This window comes from Phodopus roborovskii, unplaced genomic scaffold, assembly GCF_943737965.1.
Source record: "Phodopus roborovskii unplaced genomic scaffold, PHOROB, whole genome shotgun sequence".
Classification (NCBI taxonomy): Eukaryota; Metazoa; Chordata; class Mammalia; order Rodentia; family Cricetidae; genus Phodopus; species Phodopus roborovskii.
In genome coordinates this window covers 895,605-919,316 of record NW_026126558.1, presented here as the reverse complement: position 1 = coordinate 919,316, position 23,712 = coordinate 895,605, and positions in this window count along the sequence as shown.

The window sequence follows — 23,712 nt, the reverse complement described above, 5'->3', positions numbered from 1 at the left end:
AGAGTGGGCTAACCGAGCTGAGAAGACCCCTGCATTAGTTACTTTGTTGCTGTGTTAAAACACTATGACTGAAAATAGCCTACTGAAGGAAGAGTTTACTGTGGTTTATGTTCCATTGGGATAGAAGAGTCCATCATGGCTGGCAAGTATGGCAATAAGCAGCAGGCATGGCAGCCAGAGCAGGAAGCTGAGAGCTCAAACTGTCAACTACAAGCACAGGTTTTGTGAAGGTGTGTGTGTGTGTGTGTGTGTGTGTGTGTGTGTGTGTGTGTGTGTGTGTAATCATATATATAAAATCACAAAGCCTGCCCCAGGGATAGACTTCCTCTAGCAAGAGTACACTATCTAATCCTCCCCAAACAGCACCACCAACTGGAAATTTACACATTCAAATACTAGCCGGTTCCACATAGATGCATCCTCTCTTCATCTAGACACACAGGAGAGGGCCTGGGCCCTGCTCCAAATGATATGACAGACTTTGAAGATCCCCATAAAAGGAATCACCCTCCCTGGGTAGCAGAAAGGGGATGAAATAGGGGGCTGGTGGGGGGACAGGGGAGGAGGGTAGGGAGAGGGAATTGGGATTGACATGTAAAAAAAAAAAAAAAACTTGTTTGTAATTTAAATAAAAAATAAAAACAAAACAAATACCAGTACCTATAGAAGGCATTTCTCATTCAAACCACCCCACCTACCCTAAATGTATGGAGTAGATGCAGTGTGCCCAGCTCTCTCACACTCCTTCCATGTGCTTTCCCCATCATGATGGACTGTAACCTCCAATCATGGACCCAGATAAATCCTCCTTTTCCTTAACTTTGTCAGGTATTTGATAAGTGCAGCAGAAAAAGTAGCTACTAAAGTCATTGCCTTTTAAGCAGTCTTTTACTATGCAACCCAGCATGTCCTGGAACTTTATAGCCCAGAATGGCTAGAACTTGGGGGGATCCTCTTGACTCAGCCTCCTGAGTGGTGGCATCACTGACATCTGTCACCATACTCAAACAGCGCCCATCATTTCTCAGATGAGAATTCTGTTCTAATTGGTAATATTCCTGCCCTCCTTACTCTTCTTATCCAACCCTTCCAACACCCAGCCAGCTCTTTGTGAGTGATCCTTCCCTCAGATCTTGTCACAGGCTGTTTAGCTCTGAATTGGCTCTTTCTGCATATGGGAATAAAATCAACACTTCTGGCCAGAGTTACAAGACTCCATTGGATATGGCCCCAGACAGCTGTCTGACTTGGCCCCTACCCATTTCTTTCTCCAGGTCTGAATGTTTCTGTGTGGTCGACTCCAACTAAAAGTTATCTCATGTGTTGATCTCTTAGGGGCTCTTCCTGCCTCCTTTTTTATCTCCATCTTTCTAGTCCATGGAAGCCCTCTTTAACTACCCAATCCTCATTATCCATTATATCGAATTGCTTGACTGTCCTCATCATACTATCATTGGTAATTTTATTCCATCATATTACTTAAGGATGCTACTGTTATGCTTCATATACCAACTCTCACTTCTATCAAGGACAGAGGTCTTGTCTGCTGATTTCCTTACTAAATTTCTAGGTCTAGTGTTGTTCACCGATACTGATAGTTAATGTTTAACTAACATCAACTAAGAATTACTTTTATTGATTCATTCTTGTAGCTCAGTTGGTAGAGTGCTACTTAGCATGCAGGAAGCCCTATGGTCTATCTTCAGTACCACATAAATCCATTATTGGCACACACTTGTAATTCTAGCACTTAGAATGTAGAGGAAGGAGAATCAATAGTTTAGGGTCATCCTGGATTACACAGTGAAGTTGAGGACAGCTTAAACTACATGATTGAGACCCTGTCTCCAAATATAAACAAATAATAATGCCTTCTAATTAAAACTTTGTTGAAGGAATGAACTCTTCAGGATCTGCCAGGGAAAGTTACTGCACCACTTCTGTTAATCTGAGGAATTTATGCTCAGGGTTCAAAGATCAATGTGAAGGTGTACATGGCTGCTCCAGACTCACACTCAGGCAGAGCTAGCCCCTCTGTCTCCATCCTATTCCCCTGCTCGTCCATAGCTCTATAGCCATACTCAATGGCCTCCAGGATCATGGTACCCTTCCTATAGATATGTAAAAATTATATCACCTGTCTGATACAGGAGGAAGCTAAAAGCCAGAAGAATTTAGAGATTTGTATAAAATTATAAAACTAAAATAGAAATGTAGACCCCAGCAAATGTTCTTCATGTATTTGGGTATATGCCTTGAAGGAAGTTGGCCTAAAGTTTCCTGTCTGGGTCTCTTAGCACACTTTCCTGCTGACTGACAGATGTGGAGAAATCAACATTTTCTTGCTCCATCCATGCTTTTGGTAACATGGTTTATTCGTTACTTTGCTCATTGTCATGACCATATACCCAACAAGAAGCAACTTAATGGGGGAATGGTTTATTTTAGCTTACAGTCCATCATGGTTAGGGAGGAATGGTGGCAGCAGCATGAAATGAGCTCACCTCATGTCCATAGTCAAGAAACAGAGAGCAGACAGGAACTGGGTCAGGGCTATCAAACCATAAATCTCATTCCCAATGGGCTTCTTCCAGAAAAACTCCACTTTCTAAAGGTCTCCAAGCTTTCTAAAACAGAGCTACCAACTGGAAACACATGAGTTCATGGGAGACATTTCATAATTTCATATTCAAACTCTAATACATGAAGACTCTCATACATTGTAAACACATCCCAAGTATCTGACTAGGTCTACATATAAACTATTGCTGTTTAATTTTTCCTCTGCCTTCATGCTGTCACCCCTTCACCATTTGTCTCTTGTCTGTTAGCTCCACCTAACCTCTGTCCTCTCTAAATTCCCTCTTTTAGACAGGCAGACTGTCCTGGTGGTAGGCATTGCTGGGAAAAGCTCTGCACAGGAGTAGTCCTTTCCCAGAACTTGGTATGATAATACAGATAATGCACTTCAAGATTATAGATGTCTTTCATCCAAAGCCTCCAGATGGCCTGAAAAGTTGAAAAGTTGGAAACCATGCAGTAATCTATTCTGGGCATTCAAAAAAAAAAAAAAAAAAAAAAAGGAACACATAACAGGAAGAGGTCTATATTAGGTAATGGAGATCATGAGAAGTATGCTTATCCAACAGAGCCACATCAACACTCTCAGCCTCATCAACCAATGTGTCAGCTCTAGGCTCACAGTATCATTGAGACTGGATCCTTCCTCCATAGAAACTACAGGACAGGCTGTGGGTTGAGGCTGAATTGAAGGCTTCTTGTGACTTCTAGATTCTCACAGATTCTGGCTTTCAATCACTGACCTTGGGACCTAAGAAGTTGAACTCCAGGGTTTTGTTCCAAGTATAAGACTCTCTATAGTATCTGTTGACACTGTTTTTCAATATGACAGGATCTAAAATCACCTAGGACACAGACCTCTGGTCATATCTCTGAAGGAGTTTCTAGACCAGGTGAAATAAGGTGAGAAGAACTACTTTACTTGTGGATACTGTGGCACCATGCACTGAGGTCCACTTTATTTGTAGGTGGTCTCATCCCATCACTGGGGTCTACTTTACATGTGGGTGGTGTCATCCCATGCACTGGAGTCCACTTATTTGTGAGTGGTATCCCCCCATGCACTGTGGTCCTAGATAGAAAGAAAATAGGAAGAACAGAGCACAGCACCCATCTCTCTCTGCTGACTGCTGATGAGGTATGGCCAGCTGTCTCAAATTCCTTCCACCATGGATTCTCTACCAGGGTGGACTACCCCCTTAAACTGTGAGCTAAAATCAACCCCTATGTCCTTAAGTTGTTTTAATGAGGCCGTTTGTTACAGCATTAGGAAATGTGACATGGGATAGCATCACTTTCCTTCTCCTGGTGCCTTCTCTGTTCACCTCTCAGAGAAGTGTGGTAAGAAAGGAAAAGGCATTGGCAAGACATCATTTCTACCCCATTCAAATTTCTCAGCATGCCTGCTTCCGTGAACATGCCCAGAGTCATTTTTTTTATATATGCTCATGATATTTACCTCCCATAACCCTTTCTCGTCCCATGTTGATCCCTTTTCTTTCCAACACTTCCCCTTCTGCTTTCATGTCATTGTGTGTGACTCAATAACATAGAGCTATTAAAAGGAACAATAGCTATATAATTGTACCAAATATCTCTCTTTCCCTCAGCAACCATCACCTGAGTAGACATCCTCAGAGAGCTCCTCCCTCCTCTGCAATTGAAGGCTGGCAGGTCCAGTCTTGGGTAGGTAGTCATAGCTGCTGTGTCATGCTATGCCCACTGGACAGTCTTCCACAAGACACTACCCTCCAATCTGCTTTTACATTCTTTCTACCGCCTCTTCCACAGTGTTACCTGAGCTTTGGAGGAGCTGATAGAGGCTTCCCATTCAGGGCTGAGCTCTTATTCCCAGCATTGTGACCAGCTGTAGGAAAAGAACCATTTTTGTAATTTGTAATTGAGGGTCCTCAGTTTGCAAATGACAGACAGCAGCTCAGTCTCATTCAAACATTGAGATTAAACAATGAGAAGGAGTCTGTTAGCAACTTCATTAGCAAGAGAATCAGATGGGCATTCCAAAGTGGGCTGTCTTGAAGGCAGCAGCTCACTCCAGCCAGGGAAACAATGGCCACTGGATAGTCTTCCAGACATGTCCAATGAACAGAGAGAGTCTTGTTATTTTAACTAGAATGCAGCCTCTGGAGAGCCTCCTGGTAGTCATCAATCATCCAGTTTACAACTCATAATGATATCTGGGAGGATATGAGAATACAGTATCTTGGAGAGTTCTTTGTACCAAATAGGAAGTCAGACTGAACTTGAGTCTTTAGAGCAAGAAAAATGCATCCTTTTTTTGCTGTAGAATTAAAAAGGGGTGAGCAAATTGTAAGTGACTTTTAAAGCACACAGTAAGACTTCCAGCCCTATTCATGGGGAAAAAATAATTGGCACTTCACATCACTATTTTCCACGAGTTATCTGAAAAACAGAGAAAATGTGTCATTTCTCTGGAGCCATGTCCCACTGTTCATCAAAGTATGGTGCTGAGGAATAAGTAATCACTTTTCACGGATGATTGGAACATCCCATAACTCCATCTTAGGCAAATTGTATCAGAAAGGCAATGGTTGGTTTTATACCTAATATAACCAGAGTTCTTGGAATGAAAACAAACAAACAAGCAAACAAAACAAAACAAAAACAAAAAAGATGTCACATCCTATCTTCAGAGGAGGGCCACACTCAGAAGTGTCTGTTGACTCTTGGGGACAGGAGGAGGATCCTGTGAAGGTGAAGATCCTGCCTGTGCCCGCAGGGGCTGCAGACTGCATTTCTTGACTGTATTTGGAACTTCATTTCCTTAGTTCCAATACAGTGAAACACATCTGTGACATTTACCCTTAAATTAGATGAAAAATGATCTCAGGACAAGCTAATTTGTTGGAAAATGCTGTGTGTTCCTGGTGTTTCTCATCTTCGTGGGAAAAGCTGGAAACCTAAGGAAAAAGATTCCCATCCCCTGTGGGGGACAGGGGCTAGGCTGAGGAAAGCTTGCCAAGGCAATGTGTTGTAGATTGCTCATGGAAGGGAGGTTAACTATCTCAGAGACAAATATTTTGTTATTTCTTGGCAGAAGGTTCAGGAGTGGGTGTTTGAAGTTAATGCCCTGAGTCCTGCTTCTAAATGTTTCCATGTCCTTCTTCTGGCATCCACGTGATATTAAAATCTTCACTAAATTAAGCAAATGAGTAAAACATGTACCATAATGAGATGGGGACAGGCTTCATGAATTATTCCTTCCACCCATGAAAATATCACCAGGTAACCTGCAGAACAGATCTTGGTATTCTATGATCCTTCTTTAGAACACAAAACCCAGAGACTATATGAAAGGGGGAAAGGTAGCCAGTGCTTACCTATCGTGTTCCTGTATCTTCAGAGAAAACCCCATTTCAGTATCTCTTTTTATTGGGACTCAAGCATTGTAGTACTAGAATCTCCTAGCTTTCTCTTCCAGCAAATCACCTCACATCTAGCTGCAACCTCCTCATCTGCAGGGTATCCTGAGCTGGCAGGAGGGTGAAGATGCCTTTGATAATAGCTCATGGGACATACTGCCTCCACAATCCTGTTCCTCCTCCCACCTGACCTATCTAGCTCAGTAAAATCAAGAAATGGGCTTCATCTTATTCGGTTGTTGTGAACTTAAAGGCTATTCTCATGGTTTCTAGCTCTTTCAAGAAGTTGCCCAGAGCTCAGATTCAACTTTAGCTGTGGTTAGGGCCTAGGAACATGCTTGCAAAGCTCTTAGCTACTGAGTACCCACTTTCTGGTATTGCCTGTGTTTGCCTAGAATTTTGAGTAGCATCCCAAATTGTGAGCCTTCCAGATGTCAAAGCTGATGTCTTTAGTGCACCAGCCACTGTGATCATGGTTCTCAGTATCTATGTTCGGTCTGGGCCTGACTAGCTCTAATTCCTGCAGCTCAGCTGGCATCCAACTTCCTGACCAAAGCTAGAGTGAGCATGGCCTCTTATAGCAAAACTCTATCAGTAGTTTCTAAACTGCTGGGTGACTTGAACAGTCCTTTTTCTTCTAGGGACTGATAACCCATCCAACTCACAGCCAGCTACATGTCTGTTATATGGTCAATGACCTCTCTCTTTTCTCCCTACACTATCCTCCTACTTCATCTAGTTCATGGGTCCTGTCCTAACTGGACCACTAAGAATCAGCCTCATGGAATTTAGGAAGATGCATGTATGTGCTCAAAGGAAGAAAGAGCCTGGAGGCTTGTACATGGCTCAGTTCTTTGAACTTCCTGATGAGCATACCTGAAGTATTGGGGGCCCAGCACTGCAAAGGTCTGATGTGTTGAAATTTCAAAGTTAGCCTTGGCTACATAGCAAATTCAAGGCCAGCTTGGGTTGCATGAGACCCTGTCTGATAGAGAGTGTGTGGAGATCATGCTATGCCTTACTCTCTTTGTATTAAACAGTGGCTTTTCAGGCTATGGCTTGCTCTAGAACAGTCAATTTTGCAAGTAGCTTTTGACTCCATTTTGGGGAAGAAAGATGAATGTAACTACTGGGTAGACTCATAAACTGATCTGTCAGGCACAACCTACTTAAGAAAGACTGGTAAGTGGTTTATTCCTGGGAGCAGAAATGGAGCCACTCTACAAGTTTATTGGGGTGAGTTGAAACTCTAAGGTCACATGTGTGCATTAAAATCATATCATGAAAACCATGCCCAAGAACTTATCAGACATGCCAGACCAAGGAAAGGATGTAAATCCCTCACCTGGGTCACATAAAACAAAGGTCATCTAATAATTTGATGACACGGTCCCACACCAACTTATCAAATTGTACTTGGTGAGTCTGTCATGAACCAACAAACAGGACTACTCAACTATCCCTCTATCTTTAGTCAATCTCTTGCTGTTGTGACCCACTTGGCTCCCTGTCTGTTTGCCCTATGAACCTATACCCACTTTTTAGTTCTCCTAACATATTTTTTGCTCTGGACCTGGTTTGACCTTTCACTTTGCAATAGTGTATGCTGTAGCTTGGCTCTCAAACATCACTCCAGCAGCTCCAGCAGCAGCTCCCTCCTTGTGCTGGTCTGGCTCCTTCCCTTACTAATGCAGATTTTCAGCCCACTTTTGGAATTCTGCTATAGCCCCTTTAGCTTGTCTTTATTCTGTAAACCCTATATGTGCATATAGATATATTTACCGCATGATGTGTGATATGAGAGTTAATATTACTCATTAAGACTGGATAAAAGAACCCACATTCCCATCAAAAAGACGGCCAAGGCAGGCAGGATTATATATGACAAACTGCTGAAACGGAAACCACTAAACCTTGTGAACTTGTTATTCAATAAATTCTGACATTGTGGAAAGACTCAGACATGCTTGTCTGTTTCTGCAGTACTTCTCACATACAAGTCAGACAAGAAGAACCACAGCCCTTGCTCAGCCTCTTCCTCCTCACCAGCTGCCTACTCCTTCTTGGAGGCTGAGGCACTAGCATCCTCCCCATGATTTCATCATGTTCTAACTCAGATTAGTTCCTGGTTTTGCAGCCAGCAGAGTCCTAACTCTCATGCAGTTCCTCAGACACCCAAGTGTTTGCTAACTCCACAAGAAGAAATTGATAGGTGTGGGCAGTAGGGCCTGGTGGATGGGGCCTCTTCTTCCTTCTTCCTTCCACTCATGTATCCATTATCTTTTGTGATTCCATGGGATATTTTGCCTGATGTAGATTGTGTAGATTTTCTGTTGCTAACAGCTAAACCTCATTCCCAGAGGCACATGGATTCCCTTTGGTCAGATCTTTGCCAGTTCTGCCTGGAATAGCTGGCTTTCTCGGCTCCAGCCCCACAGCATTTCTGACTTAGGAGAAATTGTCTGGTCCTGTCAAATGTCAAGTGTTATGATAGTAGTGAAGAGGGCTCAGTTAGTAAAGTGCTTGTCACTCAAGCAATAAGGCCCAAGTTCAGTCTCCAGAACCCATGTATAATTCTGGGTTTGGTGGCACACACATTAACCCCAGAGTGAGAGGTGGATGTGGCAGATTGCTGAGCTCACCAGTCAGCTAGCTCGCTAAATGAGCTCCAAGAGCAGTGAGAGACTCTGTCTCAAAAATAAGGTGGAAAAGTGTTCAGGAAGATATCTGAAGTCAATTACTGCTCCCCCACACCTAAATATGCTGTGATTGACAATACCCAAATCTAAATGATATATTTATTAGTGGTGTTTGTTTATTTGTTATTTGTCTCATACCTGCAGTAAATGTCATGATTTCAGAAGTCTGTAACCAACTCCTAAATGGAAAATACAGCATCTTTTCCTAATTTCTCAGACTTCTTCTAGCAAATATTACATGAATACCATTACCATTTATCTCATAATTATGCAGTTTGACAGGGAATGTGATAAAAGAAAACACATGATAAATTCTCTTATAATAATCTATAAAGTCTTGTTAGAATTATTTCCCTAATGATACTGTTTTATCACATGAGATTTTTTTTTTAAGGGGAACAATCTACTGCTTGTTTCAGAAAGTGATTTTTGTCATATAAGGATTTTCTTTTATGTAAAGATTTAATGAAAGTCGTTGTTAAAAGATATCAATGACATTTAAGAGGCTGCCTCAGCTCTTCTTGAGAATGCGAAAGCCCCCCAACTTTGTTTACTCAATGTGGTCTTTTCAAAAGTGTGGGACTAACTTGATACTTACCATGTGCTTAGCCACCTCATTTACAGCATTTGGAACTGACCTATGAGCCTTGGAACTGGGGAAAGTTTGTTGTAACTGGGGTTCGGGGTTAGTTCATGGCTAACTCCTGTGCCAAAACTCTTTTTTGTGTTAATGATGTCTCCACCCAAGTCATTACATTTTTCTCTGAAAATTATTGGGCAATAAATGTTGGAACATAACTCACGTGATACAGTAATGGAATTAATGTATGTGGTGCTGTAGCACTCGCTGATGAATGGGTTCTTGGACAACAGAGCTGACTGAGAATACAGTGCCTTCTAATCAGGAGCAAGAATAAATTGTCTCTTTCAAACCCGGTGCTGCTTCATACCCAGCCATACACAAGAATGCAAATAGATACAGAAGGTGGTAAGCTGCACGCTAGATGTCTTTCCATCCCTCTTACCTTTGGTCAAATTTATTTGGTTTTTCTTGTCTTATTTAACAAAAACCCCTCAGCTCCATTCTCCCTATCCCCAAATACTTGGATCTCTGTGCTAACTGAAGAAATGATAAAACAGAATTACACACACACACACACACACACACACACACACACACACATATATATATATATATATATATATATATATATATATATATATATACTCTCTGCTTCTTATCTCTTATTTTCCAGACTATTTTGCTGGAGGAAATTGGCATTTGATGTCAGTGTGGTAGATCAGGGATCAGAGGAACTCAGAAGTAACCACCTCCACTCTGCACAGAATTAATTAAAGCCATGTTGCCCTCCCTTTAATCATTTGACCGTGACTATGTTTAATGACCTGTGTCTGTCGCTGGCTCCAGTCCTGGAAATGTGTTATGGGAACAGGGACACTATCATTGTGTCAAGCTGTAGCACAGAGTGTGTAGGGACTAAAGGGTGTTGGGTGGACAGTAGAAAACTGAGTGTGGCTGGCTCTGGGGAATGCCAGCTTCCCTATACACGATATATTATTAGATAAGATATGCTCATGAAGTTCAAGGTCTGACCACTTGGCACAAACAGTGTAGCTCAGATAGGAGAGAGCTTGCCTAACGTGCAGAGTCCTAAGCTCTGTCCCCAGTACTGCATAAGTCAGAAGTTCTGGTACATATGTACAACCCCAGCAAGTAGAGGCAGAGGATTAGGAGTGCAAGAGCCTTCTTGGCTATATGACACATTGATCCCAAGCCACACTAGCCTACAGGAGACCCTGTCCCAAAAATACACAAATAAAAACACAAACAGAATAATTTAGTTGATGGCAAAAGAAAAACACAAACCCTTACCCAAAAGCTCAGCACCTGAGGTTTACAAATATGACTGTGGACCTTGGGACTCACGTAGTTCACTATCTCATGATTCTTGACACATATTCTGAAGTCTGCCAAGGGACAGGGGGCTGGCAGCAGGCTATCCTGCTGTCCCTCCCCCCCCCAGAGTATTTAATATACTCTTCCAAGGACACCCTAGTCTAATGGTCATTGTGGATAATCTGTGTCTCCACTGCTTCCCCGGAAGTGCAGGTTCTGTAGGTTCCAGTGGTTCCAGCAGGGAAGGGAGCTTAAGAGCTCTTTGAACCTTAGACTTTGATGCAGTTGCTGCCAACCTTGGTATAGCTTCTCAAGGAAGGTGCCCAGAGGTCCCCACAGGAGATTTATCAAAGCATACCTGTTTCCAACACCAGTGGTGTTGCATCCCATCTTTTGGACAACCAGGGAAATTCAGAATTCAGATCGAAGCCAACTGAAAATATGAAAGCCATTCCAGTGCCAGCTGAGGTGCCTTAAACAACATGTGAAAAGTGAGGAGGGGAATGGAGAGGTGGCTCAGTTGGTTTACAAAGCCTTGAATTCGACCCTCAACACTGCAGAAATTGGGTATGGTGATGCACATCTGTAGTATCAGGTGGAGGTAGGAGGGGCAGAAGTTCAAGGCCATCCTCAGCCACAGAATGAGTTCTAGATGAGCCTGGGCAATAGGAGATCCTGTCTCAAAAATAGATAAATAGATAAATGCATAAATAAACAGATAGAGGAAGAAAGAAATAATGCAGCCCTGGGAAGATAGACCAAACAGATGTACAATGTGATATGAGCTTAGTAACATTCAGCTCTTTGTCGTTTTCACTGAACCAGGTCACCTCCTCCTAATTATGACTGAAAACTACTCAAGCATTGAATAATCTCAGTATTTGAAGACTGCTGTGCTTAGGGGCTGCCACTGTCCTACAAAATCTGCATGTAGAATTGATCTCTAAGCCAAGGATATTTGACCTCTGCTGTGCCAAGGGCTCCATTTGCAACTTCCCAGAAGCCCAGTGACTCTGCTTTATTTGCATGAAAATTTGCATAAATATACATATGTATGGTGTGCAGGTTTGGCCCATGAGTTGATTGTGTCTTTTTTGTCTGAAAGTTTAGAATTGGAAGTAAGAATGGAGGTTATCGCTATCCAGGAGAGAAAATAGTTGAGGTCCAGGAAATACCTTTTTGTTCTCCCTGAATGTCTTTTCTGGTAAGGATGTAATGAAAACTCAGGCTCTTTCAGAACTGAAAATCCTTTAGCAGTAACTTCAGTCAATCCTCTGCCTTCCATCTCCACAGGGTTAAGGCATCAGAACCTATCAACTAAAGTTCTTTACTCTTTTCCTATTGTCCTTCCTCACCCTTGAGTGCTGAGACTACAAGTACACAATACCATGCCCAGTGTAAATATTCTTGTGTGTGTGTGTCTGTTTGTCTGTGTGTCTGTGTGTGTGTGAACATGTATGTGTATGTATTTATGCATACAGCACACAGGTGTGAAGATACCTGTGCACTTGTGTGCAATTGCATGTAGAGGTCAGAGGACAATCCCAGCTGTTGTTTTTCAGGTACTGTTCACCTTGGGTTTTTTTGTTTTTTGTTTTTTGTTTTTTGTTTTTTTTTTTTTGTTTTTTTTTTGTTTTGTTTTTTTTTTTTTTTTTTTTTTTTTTTTTTTTTTTTTTTTTTTTTTTGATATATCCTCTCACTGGCCTGGCAATCACCAAGAAGGCCAGCCTGGTTGGCTAATGAAACAAGGAATCCTCCTGTCACTGCCTCCCTACTGCTGGAAGCCCAACTTGTTTGTTTGTTTGTTTAACATGTTTTTTGAAGATCCAAGTCAGGTTCCCATGCTTGTGTGGCAAGCAGTTTACTGACCAAACCATCTCCCAGACCCCAGCTTAAATACCCTTAAATTCATATTGCTGCTAAAAATTGAATCCTGTTCCCAAGCCAAGAACTTGCAAATCAGTCACATACCACACATCAAATGACCAGAGAGAAATGACAGAAGCCTTTAGCTTCCAAGCCATGTCTATGACTCAGAGACCCAAGGCTAAACTCTATCCATACTTAAGTCCTCCTAATTGTTCCCATGTCTTAATCCATATCACCACCACCACCAACCCACCACAAATATCTCCAGTTTTATGTGTTGGGACAATCTTTCTGATGACAATGAGGTGACTCAGCTGACTTGAGAACAGTGCAGAAATGTCCTGAAGACAAGCTTTCTCAGTCCCTTGGGGACCAGAAACACGTACTTCTCAGTAATAACTAAGCAGGCGTTCTAATAACAGAGTTTAAATCCCCTGCTTTTATGTCCAGTTAGAAATGGACTAGCTGTGCCCAGCTACAGAGAAGGCATTCAGTCACATGCCACAATGGCAGTCACCAACCTTGTAAATCACTATCAAATTAACTTTCCATTTCTGTCCTTTTTGGAATGATGACTTTCAATCTCTTTACATCTTTCTCCCCAGATTCTACTTTTTTAATTTGCCCGATTCTTCCCAGAACCATGATGGCAGATCTTCAGGTGGCTTGAAATAATACATTACAAAATTTAAAAATACCCTTCTTCTATGGATGAAAGGTTTGCAAAAGAGAGAGGCAGAGATCAAGTGTGTGTGTGTGTGTGTGTGTGTGTGTGTGTGTGTGTGTGAGAGAGAGAGAGAGAGAGAGAGAGAGAGAAAGAAGAGAAAGAGAGACTACTTTAATTTTTTTCCCAAAATAAACATTTGTTCCACTTTCTGTGCCAGGAAACTCCATTCCATGCTAAAGCAACAAGGGGGAAGAAAGGACTCAACGGCGGTCAGACACTTGTCACATGGCCAGACTCTAGTTCTGGAAGGGGTTGTGGGTCAGGGCAGCTGACCCCAGCAGGACCTGGGGCTTTTCATCACTGAAGCTCAGGTCTCTGTCCCATTTGCCTGTTCTAGACTGAGCTGAGGAACCTGTTTCCATCCCTTTTGATTGCATCTGTATCTGGAGAACAAGATGCCAGAAAAGCGCTGGTGAGGAGGAACATAAACTGGCCTTTATTTTCTTGAATGGCTCCAAATTAAACAATACTGTTCTTTTCTCTGCACAAAGCCAAGAACATTTTCTGGAAATTCCAACATCTCGATGTTCATGTTACATTTCCCACCCTGCCAAACACACACAGAAATGCCACAAAAATCCCCTTTCTGGCTGTGCTGTCTAGATTTTAGTGTCAAAATTTTGATAAATCAGTATAAAGTTCAGTGAAACAATGTGTGTGTGTGTGTGTGTGTGTGTCTGTGTGTGTGTGTGTGTGTGTGTGTGTGTTTCTGAAACCTCTATGCCACTGGGAGCAAACATTGAGAGTTTGCCTGACTTGATTCGGGCCCCACAATGCTGCCCCCCCTCTTAGCCATAATTGTCCAATAGTGTGTACACCTCACTGTACCCCTTCCTTATCGAGTGCCCTTTTCTCACATGGTCCTTCTTTGTCATTCTTCCCTCGCCTTCCTCCCTTCAGTCTTCTTCATTTTTCCATTTCAGGAGCTGGTTTTGTTTGTTTGTTTTGTTTTTAATAAATTAGATGTTCCGGGGCTGGAGAGATAGCTGTTAATAACTTGTTATTCTTGCAGAGAACCCACCCACATCCCAGCACCCACATCCATCAAAATTTACACTCCAGGTCCAGGGGACCCAAAGTCCTCTTTTAATTACCAAGCACGCACGAGATGCGCAGATATACACACAGGCAAAATGCTCACACACATAAGCAAAATAAACCTTTTTGAAACTAATAAAATAATCTTTAGTTAAAGAATCTGATATTCTAATTAGGTCTCAAATGGAGGGGGATTTCAACCCAACTCTATGAGTGCTTCTGAGTGATACTTGAATCCATGTGGAGGTTTCTAAATGACAGCACTTACCTTTATTTCTCTGTTTTTATCATCATTTTTCCTTGTCTGAACCATTTGAAAACATTTCTGTATCAGCTACCAGCTTCCTCTCCTTCATGGTCATTTTAAATATAAACCAGATTAACCCATCACTGCCCAAGTCTTCAATGCCTCATCACTGTACTTGAATAAAACTAAACTTCACTTCTGCTTAAAGTGGCCCCATTGCAGCTAACTTGGCTGTCATTTCATTTCTGTTCTTTTTTTTTTTTTTTTTTTTCTTTTTTCTTTTTGGCTTTTGTTTTTTGAGGCATCATTTTTCTGTGTAACTCTGGATATCTTGGAACTGGCTCTGTAGACCAAGCTGCCTTGAACACACAGAGATCCCTCTGCCTCTGCCTCTGCCTCTGCCTCTGCCTCTGCCTCTGCCTCTGCCTCTGCCTCTGCCTCTGCCTCTGCCTCTGCCTCTGCCTCTGCCTCTGCCTCTGCCTCTGCCTCTGCCTCTGCCTCTGCCTCTGCCTCTGCCTCTGCCTCTGCCTCTGCCTCTGCCTCTGCCTCTGCCTCTGCCTCTGCCTCTGCCTCTGCCTCTGCCTCTGCCTCTGCCTCTGCCTCCAGAGTTCTGGGATTAAAGGCATGAGCCACCACTGCCCAATCATCATTAGTATTATTTCTTAATACATTGTTTTTGCCAAAAGGGAGTTCAGGCTCTCTCTTATCAGTGTATTCCCAAAACAAAACTATACTCAGAATGTCAGCAGTGCTTAGTAAATATTTATAAATAAATGAATATACCTCATATAATCATTCATTAGATTTGTTGTAGTTTGGTATTATTCTTCAGAGAGGTATACAGTTGCTCAAAAGAAAAGATGGACTCTTTTGGGAAGTTGCAATGATTTGGACCTAGTTGGGGTATGGAGACAGCTCAGTTAATACGTGCTTGCCATGTAAACATGAGGACCTGAGTTTAAGTTCCAGCACCTACATGAAAATGCCAGGCATGGTGGCATACACTTGCAATCCCAGCACTGAAGAGGCAGAGACAGGTAGATCCCTGGCCAGGCAAACTAGATGAGTCAGTGACCCTGAGGAACCCTATCTTACAGAACAGAAGGAAAACTACATTAACCTCTAGCACACAAGAACACAAACACACACATGCGCGCGCGCGCACACCACCACTGCTATTTTGACGGGCTTATTCGTACAAAAACTGTTCAATCGCTTTACCTGAGAGTCCCTGTCTTCTCACCTCCCCGTACACCCTGAAGCCCTTTGGTGATACGCTCCCACCCACCCAACAACCGGTCCCTAACATTTGACAAGACAAAGCAAAAGTGAGGCAGAGACACAAGACAAGCACAGCACCGAGGTAGTGGGAGCACTTAATCAGATCACCTTTGTCCCTCTTCCATTTGACCCTCCGGGAAACGTCAAGCTGCCGACGGAGCTGCTCATAACTGAAGCCAGGATTGCCAGGGCTGTGGCTGGGTGTTGGGAAGTGGGAAAGCAAGGAGGCAGCCTCCCTTGGTGGTGTGTTTATTTCTTACAAAGTGGGCTTGGTTGCACTATGGGCTTTTATTCCAGATGAGTTTATTGGGAGGTGCTGGAAGAGAAATCTGAACTTGAATAGCCTCAGAAAAGACTACGGACATGAGACACACTGGAGACCTGTAATAAATGATCCAACAGACTAAGGGGGAAACCTGCTGTCTTCATTTTCAGTGAACCTAGCAGAACATTTTCTCTAGATGTTGTCTCACTGGCCTTTGATGGGAATTTATAATACTGGGGATTTCATAAAACTCCAGGTCTGGTAAGACTGGACTGAATTGACAGAGAAATTGTGCAGAGGGCTTTTTTGCAAGATCATCATGGAATTTACAGTCACTAAGTCAGTCATGCTGGGAGCCAGGCTTTGAATGAAACAAACTGGCCCAGGCTTAACCAGCACAGTCCTAGAGGCACAGACAAATCACTAGGGCACAGGGAGTTCCATGCATTCACAAGAACACCGCCGTGCATCCCCTAGTTCTCTCATTCTGTCACTAACTCATTACTTCAGTAACGCTCAGCGAGTGGCTAGTGTCTTCCAGCAGCAGAAACTATTCTGTTGCAGGAGATATGAGGCATTTTTCTTTTCTTGTGTAGTTCAGACTCTGTCTTATCTAGACATTTCTTCCCCCTGTGGCAGAAAGTCTGTCTTGGGAAAAACAGTAAGAATTTTTCTCAAGGAGAGAAAACAATAGATTGCAAACCACCAGGGAAGGTCAAGCTGGGATTGGGAAGTTGATGGTAGCTAAGACACAGACTCTGTTTTTTTTTTTTTTACTCTCTGGGTGCAGTATAGACTTAACAAGGCCAGCCCTCAGTTAACCAGCCAGCTTTGCTTTCACTCTGAGATTTCTTACTTCATCCCTGAATTCTGGCCAGCATTACCCCAGTGGCTTCCAAGCTCAGAATGCAGGAGATGTGCAAGCAGGAAGGTCCTTAGGAAAAAAGCTCACAGCAAAATCACAGGAAGCCCTTCTCTTTAATGTGACAAATCCTTAATTCCATAACCCTGTAAGTGCTTGGGTATACTTCTTCAGTCCCAGACTTCCCCAAGGTGGGAAATCACCTGCACTTTCTCCTGTTGCGAAGGGAGAGGACCCATATCTTCAGCTGGGCATTGACAGGGCACAAGCTCCCGTAGCAAGCTCACCAGTGTGGATGTTTACAGTCATCGGAAAGCATCAGTTTCTAACTTGCAAACTCCAAGCTTCCTCAGGGACGACTGACTGCTTGTGTGTGGACTGCTGTCAGTTTCTACAGCAAGGTTTAAAAGCAAAAGAACTATTACAATGGGAACCACTTAGACTTATTTATTAACTAAGCTGTGAGACAAAATCTCACTCCCACCACGTCCCATTTTGCTCTGGAATTTGCTCAGTAGCCCAGATGGTCTCAATGTCATAGCCTAGGTTGGCCCAGAACTCACTACATAGCCCAGGGCTGCCCCTGTCATGAGATGCTGTATGCTTTGTGGACTGCTGTGAGCTATGCACCCAGTGGCTTGCTCCCAGTGGAGCTCTTCTAGCTTCACACTAGACTCTCCGAACTGGAAAGATCTTTGGTTTTTGTTTTAGGGTTTTGTTTTTGTTGTTTGTTTATTCCTGAGACAGGGTCTCACAGGATGTCCAGTTGACATCCAAGGCTGACCTTGAATTCTTCATCCTCCTGCCTCTAATCACTTAGTCTTTCTGTGTACACTATGGCTTTAATGACACTAAACCTCAGACACAGCCTTTAAGCTTATCAACTAATTTTTCTTTCATTCTGAAGTTTTATACTGGGGTGACAGGCTTGCACCACCATGCCCAGCTTAGAAGGACTTTTAAGATAGACTGCTTTCCTCAGTTTCTCTGAATTCCCGAAGCAATATGATAAGTCTTGTATCTGAGCCTAAAACGCAGAACCTTCTGCTTCAAACCATAGCCTACCTTGGTGGAGGTCTAAGAATGCCCCTTGCCTTTCTATAACTTCCCAGGGAAGTCAAATGCTGTCCATCTAGGAAATTCATGTCTAGTCTTCACTTTCTGCAGCTTGTCCGATGCCCTGGAGAACAGTTTTCATGACCTCCAGATACAGTGTGGAATCTAACCCTTTAATTTGCTGGAGTGCCATGAAGTTCTAGGGCAACATGTGAAAGAGGTAATGAAGACTAGAGGCAATCTGCTTCCAATCCTTTGTCCGACTCCAGGCAGCAGCCTGCCAGCTTTCCGCTTCCCTAGGACTAGTGCCCAGAGCATCTGGAAAGAGATGTTTGGAGGCCAGAACAAGTACTTCTTTTAAAAGTGAGATGACTCTCCATGTTTGGGAGAGACTGAGATAAAATCTGTTCTTCCCTTTGGATTATAGCACAAATTGATGTTCTCCAGAGGTCTTGTGGTGCTGTGCCTAACTCTCATAGATACCCATACAGCTGAGGAGTTCTCACATTGAGACAGTTTCATGTTAAAAAATAAAAAGTCAAGGAGGGAATCCATAAGGAGTGGGTGTGGGGTTGGAAGGATCTCTGACTTATTTCTTCATTCCAGGAAGGTCTAGAAACATCTCCCCATAGACATTTACATGGGGCCTTCCTTGCTTACTTAGGTAATCCCCAACCTGAATGGGATCAACAAACTGTTTACGTTTTACCTATCTATCCAAGTCTACCTATACCATCAGTATTCATGATTCTTCTCAGAAGGTCACAGACTCTAGTCATAATCTTTTGTTTTTAAAGCAAACTATATATATGGTTTTTGTTTGGTTGGTTTTTTTTTTTTAGCAAACAGAATTTTAAATAAAATATATCCCAAGGTCTATACCTGATGTCCTATAGTTATTTTTGTGAAACAGGAATGATGGGTGGATGGTTGCTTTTGGTTTTTATAATACAACATGTAGTGTCTTCTTGTCACTCATGTACTCTGTCTCAACTGTAATGGAAGGGAGTGGCTTTCCTTCTTTCAGCATGTGTGACACACTGTTTGAGGTGACAACTGTCTCTGCTTGAGGGGTAAATATGGTCACTGATCTGTGACAGTTACTGAGGTGTGAGGAAGTCTGGACTAAAGCTCTGGCCATTTGTCCCTTTTGTACACTCTGGACTTCGTTTAGTTATTAAGAAAGCTTACCCCAATAGAAGTCACAGGCAGACTTTAAGGCTAGTGTGAGAACATGAGACCCTGTCTCCTATCAAAAAATAAAAAAGGAAAGTGAGTGAGGGGGTTGGATGAGGGAAGAAGGGAGCAGAGGAAGGGTAGGAAAGGAAGGCTGGCTCTGCTCTTCACTGTCTTGCCTGAAGTACACGAAACAACACAAATGTGGAGGCTGGAGCGTACCCTGACATCCTCCAGCCAGCACATCTCCAAACTGTGGCTGACTGTTTTGATGACTGTCAAGCAAAGCAGCCAGAGGTCAATTCTGTGGCTGAGTGGACTCGAAACTTTGGCTGGAATGAGCCCCGCCAGTGCAAGGCCTTCCCATGAGCCTCCCACAGGGCAGCCAACACAGAGCCTCCAGCTTCGTTTGCCTGAGGAGCACGCACTCAGGATTCCCATCAGCAGTGATCTCATTCCAATCTCCTTATTTTACAGATGCAGAAATCAAGTCCCAGGAAATTAAAGTCATTTGCCAAGGACGGTTTGGTTGCAGAGATGTCTTCATCTTTATCTGAAATTAATCTTTCTGTTTATTTTCGCCTTCATAGAGAGACAATAAAATTCACATAATAATGATATCGTTTTGTCTGTTTTCCAAGCAAGCTTACACACACACACACACACACACACAATTATCAACTAACTGTTGGGAATTAAAAACATTAATAATAATGAAACTATTTCTCTATAAAACTGGGAGTATAGTTATTTCCAAAGTCCTATTAGGAAAATTATTACTGCTCCTTTTTCTCACTAGAATTCCCCAAACAAATTTCGTTGATATTTTACTCATTATTTTTATAATTAGGCATAAAGTGATTCAGACTTTATCCATAATTTAGCAGATCCTTATGGTTATTTCCAAATAAGATTAGTATTTCTGCACATTACAGATAAGCAGTTAGCCACATGTGACATAAAACCCTACTTCAAATAATTAGGTTTGCAATGTGACGTGTGCAACTCCTCACTGTTAGAAAATAATAAAATTCATAAGAAACAAAAAAGTCTGCTGTCAGCAAGTAAAATTGAAGGAGTGTGCAGGTGATACCAGGGTGTCCCAGTCAGGGAGCCGCCATTCCTCTGACATATACTTTAACCTATTAGCTGAGAGTGTCCAGTGTCTAATACTTCCTTTTGAAATCCAAATAACAAAAGCAAACACACAAAAAAGCTCTGAATCCAAGATGTTATCTTTTTATGAGTGTTCTATTCTGGGAGTTCTATGCACGTGCCCACGTACAGCTGACCAAGCCTAACTGTGACCAGAAGGCTGAATACAGGGCCATAGCTGCTGCTAGGCCTTCCTCCTGGCTACTGTAAATTATGCTTCAGAATGTGATGCTACAGGGAGTGAGCTGCTGTTAATCATTTCTTTGTGCATGGGTCACCTTTTCAGTGACTCAGCACAGAGGAGCAAGGGACTACCTTACAACCCTGCAAGGAACGATGGGTAGTAAGTTGACCCAGAAGTTCTTACCATTCCCCAGGAAGATATGGTGTTACTGGCTACATAAGAAATAACCACATACTAAGATAAAGGAGAATTCCTTAAATTCCAAACACTTGACATAGCATTCTGTTGATGAGGAGCCATTATTGGATCTCCAAGAGCATTCTGAGTGGCTATTTGTTCAGAGACATTTGAAAGCAAAAGTGACAGAAAACATGAGTCTAAAAACAGAACTGGAGCTCTGAGACACCAGAAGCGGGTCCCCTGTAATGCAATATGCTATCAGTGTTTCCAGAGTTACTGCATCCAGTGTCAAGGGCATCCTTCTTTAGAGCTGCAGAAGGGCAGTATGGGTTATGATGGTGCAATTGCCCTATTTAGACTGTTACCAAATTTTCAAATGAATGAAATGAAAGGCCCAACCTAGGACTTCTGCTTCCTGCCACACAGAGACCATGGGTATTGGGTATTTCATACATTTTGTCCTTGTTAATGGAATGGTCCTTGCACTGGAGCCTCTCTGTCTAAGCTCCCATCTTCTTTCTCTGGGCTTTCTAAACTGTAGTCTTCAGATTTAGCATTCATCTGATGTTCCTTCAGACCATTCTGCTATTTCAGATACTACCTTAGCAAAATTTCTAAGTGCTGAAGACTCTTAAAAAAAAAAAAAAAAAGCCACTTAGAAAGGAGATTAAGTAAGAATCCTAAGTATGCTGCCAGCCCTGGGACACTTGCCTAGTGACCTAATTTCATGGGAATTTGCCAGGCCTACTCTGTGGAAGAATTCCAGGCCTTTCCCTTCAGTCCTATGGTTTATTCAGCTGACACTGCACCATCCAGGCCGTTCACATTGTTGTGACCTTCAGAGATTGTCTTTAATGGTACTCTAGTCACTACATAAATTGTAGGAAATGAAGGTGCAGTCATTTGCACCACTTATAAAAATTCATATAATTCCAAGCTCTTATGTCAAATGGTGTGTGGGGTGGGGGAGAGGAGATGTATGCAGGTTGCACATGTGTGTTCGGGTGTACATGTGTATTTGTTTGCATACATGTGGGAGCCTGAGGTCATCCTTGGATTTTCTCTGGTGCCATTAACCGTAGTTTTTTAGACAGGGTCTTTCACTGGCCTGGAACATTCCAAATAGGCTAAGCTGCCTGGTCAGCAGGTCACAGAGATCCACCTGTCACTTGTCACTGCCTCCTCAGCACCAGGATCCCAAGTACATGTGCCTCCACATCCAACATTTTGGATGTGGCTCTGGATGGGCTCTGGAGATCAAATGCAGGTCCCATGATTTTAATAAAGATTTTTACTGAGAGCCATTCTTCCCAGGCCTGAAAATGATATGTCCTACACCAACTGAGATATGTACCCTTTTTCTTGTTATTCTAGACTTCTATCACAGCATGTTGAATAATTCCAGAAGCTTCTGTGAATAGATTATCTAAAATTCATTATCAAAACCTGTTCTATGGAAAACAAATTCCCTATAGCCCAAAATGCTTGTTCGTGTAACTGTAGTTGGAATTTTCTTTGAGCCATCAATCAGCTCAAATAAAGACAAGGAAACTTACTGATTATGAATGCTAAGCCTTCGCTAGGCTGGCTTGTTCCACTAGCTCTTTAACTTATTTAACCTGTTTATGTTCATCTATGTTTTGTATTGGGGCTTTTTACCTTTCTTTCTATATGCTCCACTTTCCTGTTTCCTCTGTGTCTGGCTGGGTCTTGGCATCTCCCTGTCATCTCCTTTTGTCTTTACCTCCAAGCTAAATTCCTCCTCCTTACTCTCCCTGCCTGGAAATCTCCCCCTATAACTCCTCCCTCACTATTGACCATCAGCTTTTTACTACACCAATCAGGCAAGATAAACCAGCAACAAATTTTTACATAATTAAATAAATGCAATACATCTTTACATCGCTAAACAAATACAAAACGTCTTTGTATAGTTGAACATGTATGTAACTTCTTTTCCCTATTATCTTTATCTAAAGCCAGATAGGAAGTTATTTTAGACATCATTGTCTAAAATACTCGGTTGTATATTGATCCAACACTCTCTTCAGAAAAACTGCAAGAAACATTTTGTGTTGCTCATTCAGAATTGCACTTTTATTCTCCTATACCCACAGGCTTACAACTACTCCAGAACAGTTGTACCTGACTCTCTTCCCACAGCTGGAAATGCTACAATGGCCTCTGGCCAAAAGTAATGAATGTAAGACTTTATAACCCTGTACACCCTACTCAGGGCACTACTGAAAGGAAAGAAAACCTATATTATTATCCCATGTTGGCTTTTTTTTTTTGGCTGGGGGTGGAGTGGGTGGGGGCTAGAGAGATGCTCAGCTGGTATGCCAGCATGATTAACCTAATTTGGATCCCTAGCATCGCATAGGTGCTGGGCATTGCAGTGTATACCTATAACAGCTATATCATAGTGTTGGGTGGGGGATGGGACAGAGATAAATTGATCCCTAGAACTGGTTGGCAAGACAGACTAGGCAATTGGTTGCTTAAAAGATGAGGGCAATAAAAGTAGACAGCTGTTATTAACCTCTGGCCTTCACACAAATGTACACATATATGCATATATCTGTTCATGCATGTGAACACATGCAAATATGTACTCATGCACATAAAACATGCAAATAATTACATAGAAATGTTAATATAAAAAGGCTTTTTGAACTTTCAGTGTTTATGTTTGTTGGAGAGGGGGTATGTGCAAACCAGAGATGAACATTTGTGTCTTCCTCAATTGTTGTCCACCTTATTTTTATGTATTTATTTATTTATTTATTTATTGTTTAGATAAGGTCTCTTCCTGGATGGCCCAAGAGATCTGCAGGTTTCCCCCTTCCTGGCACTGGGATCATAGAGACTTATTGTCATGCTTAGGTTTTTTTTTTTTTTTTTTTATGTGGGTTCTAGGGAATCAAACTCCAGTCCTCATTCCTTACAGACTGAGTTTCTCCCAGCCCATGAGCATTCATATATCACACAAATTCTGAAATATCCCATAATTAACTTGAAGCAAAAGAGTTTTGTTATCCAAAAGTTACCTCAAGTTTTATTTACAAAATAAA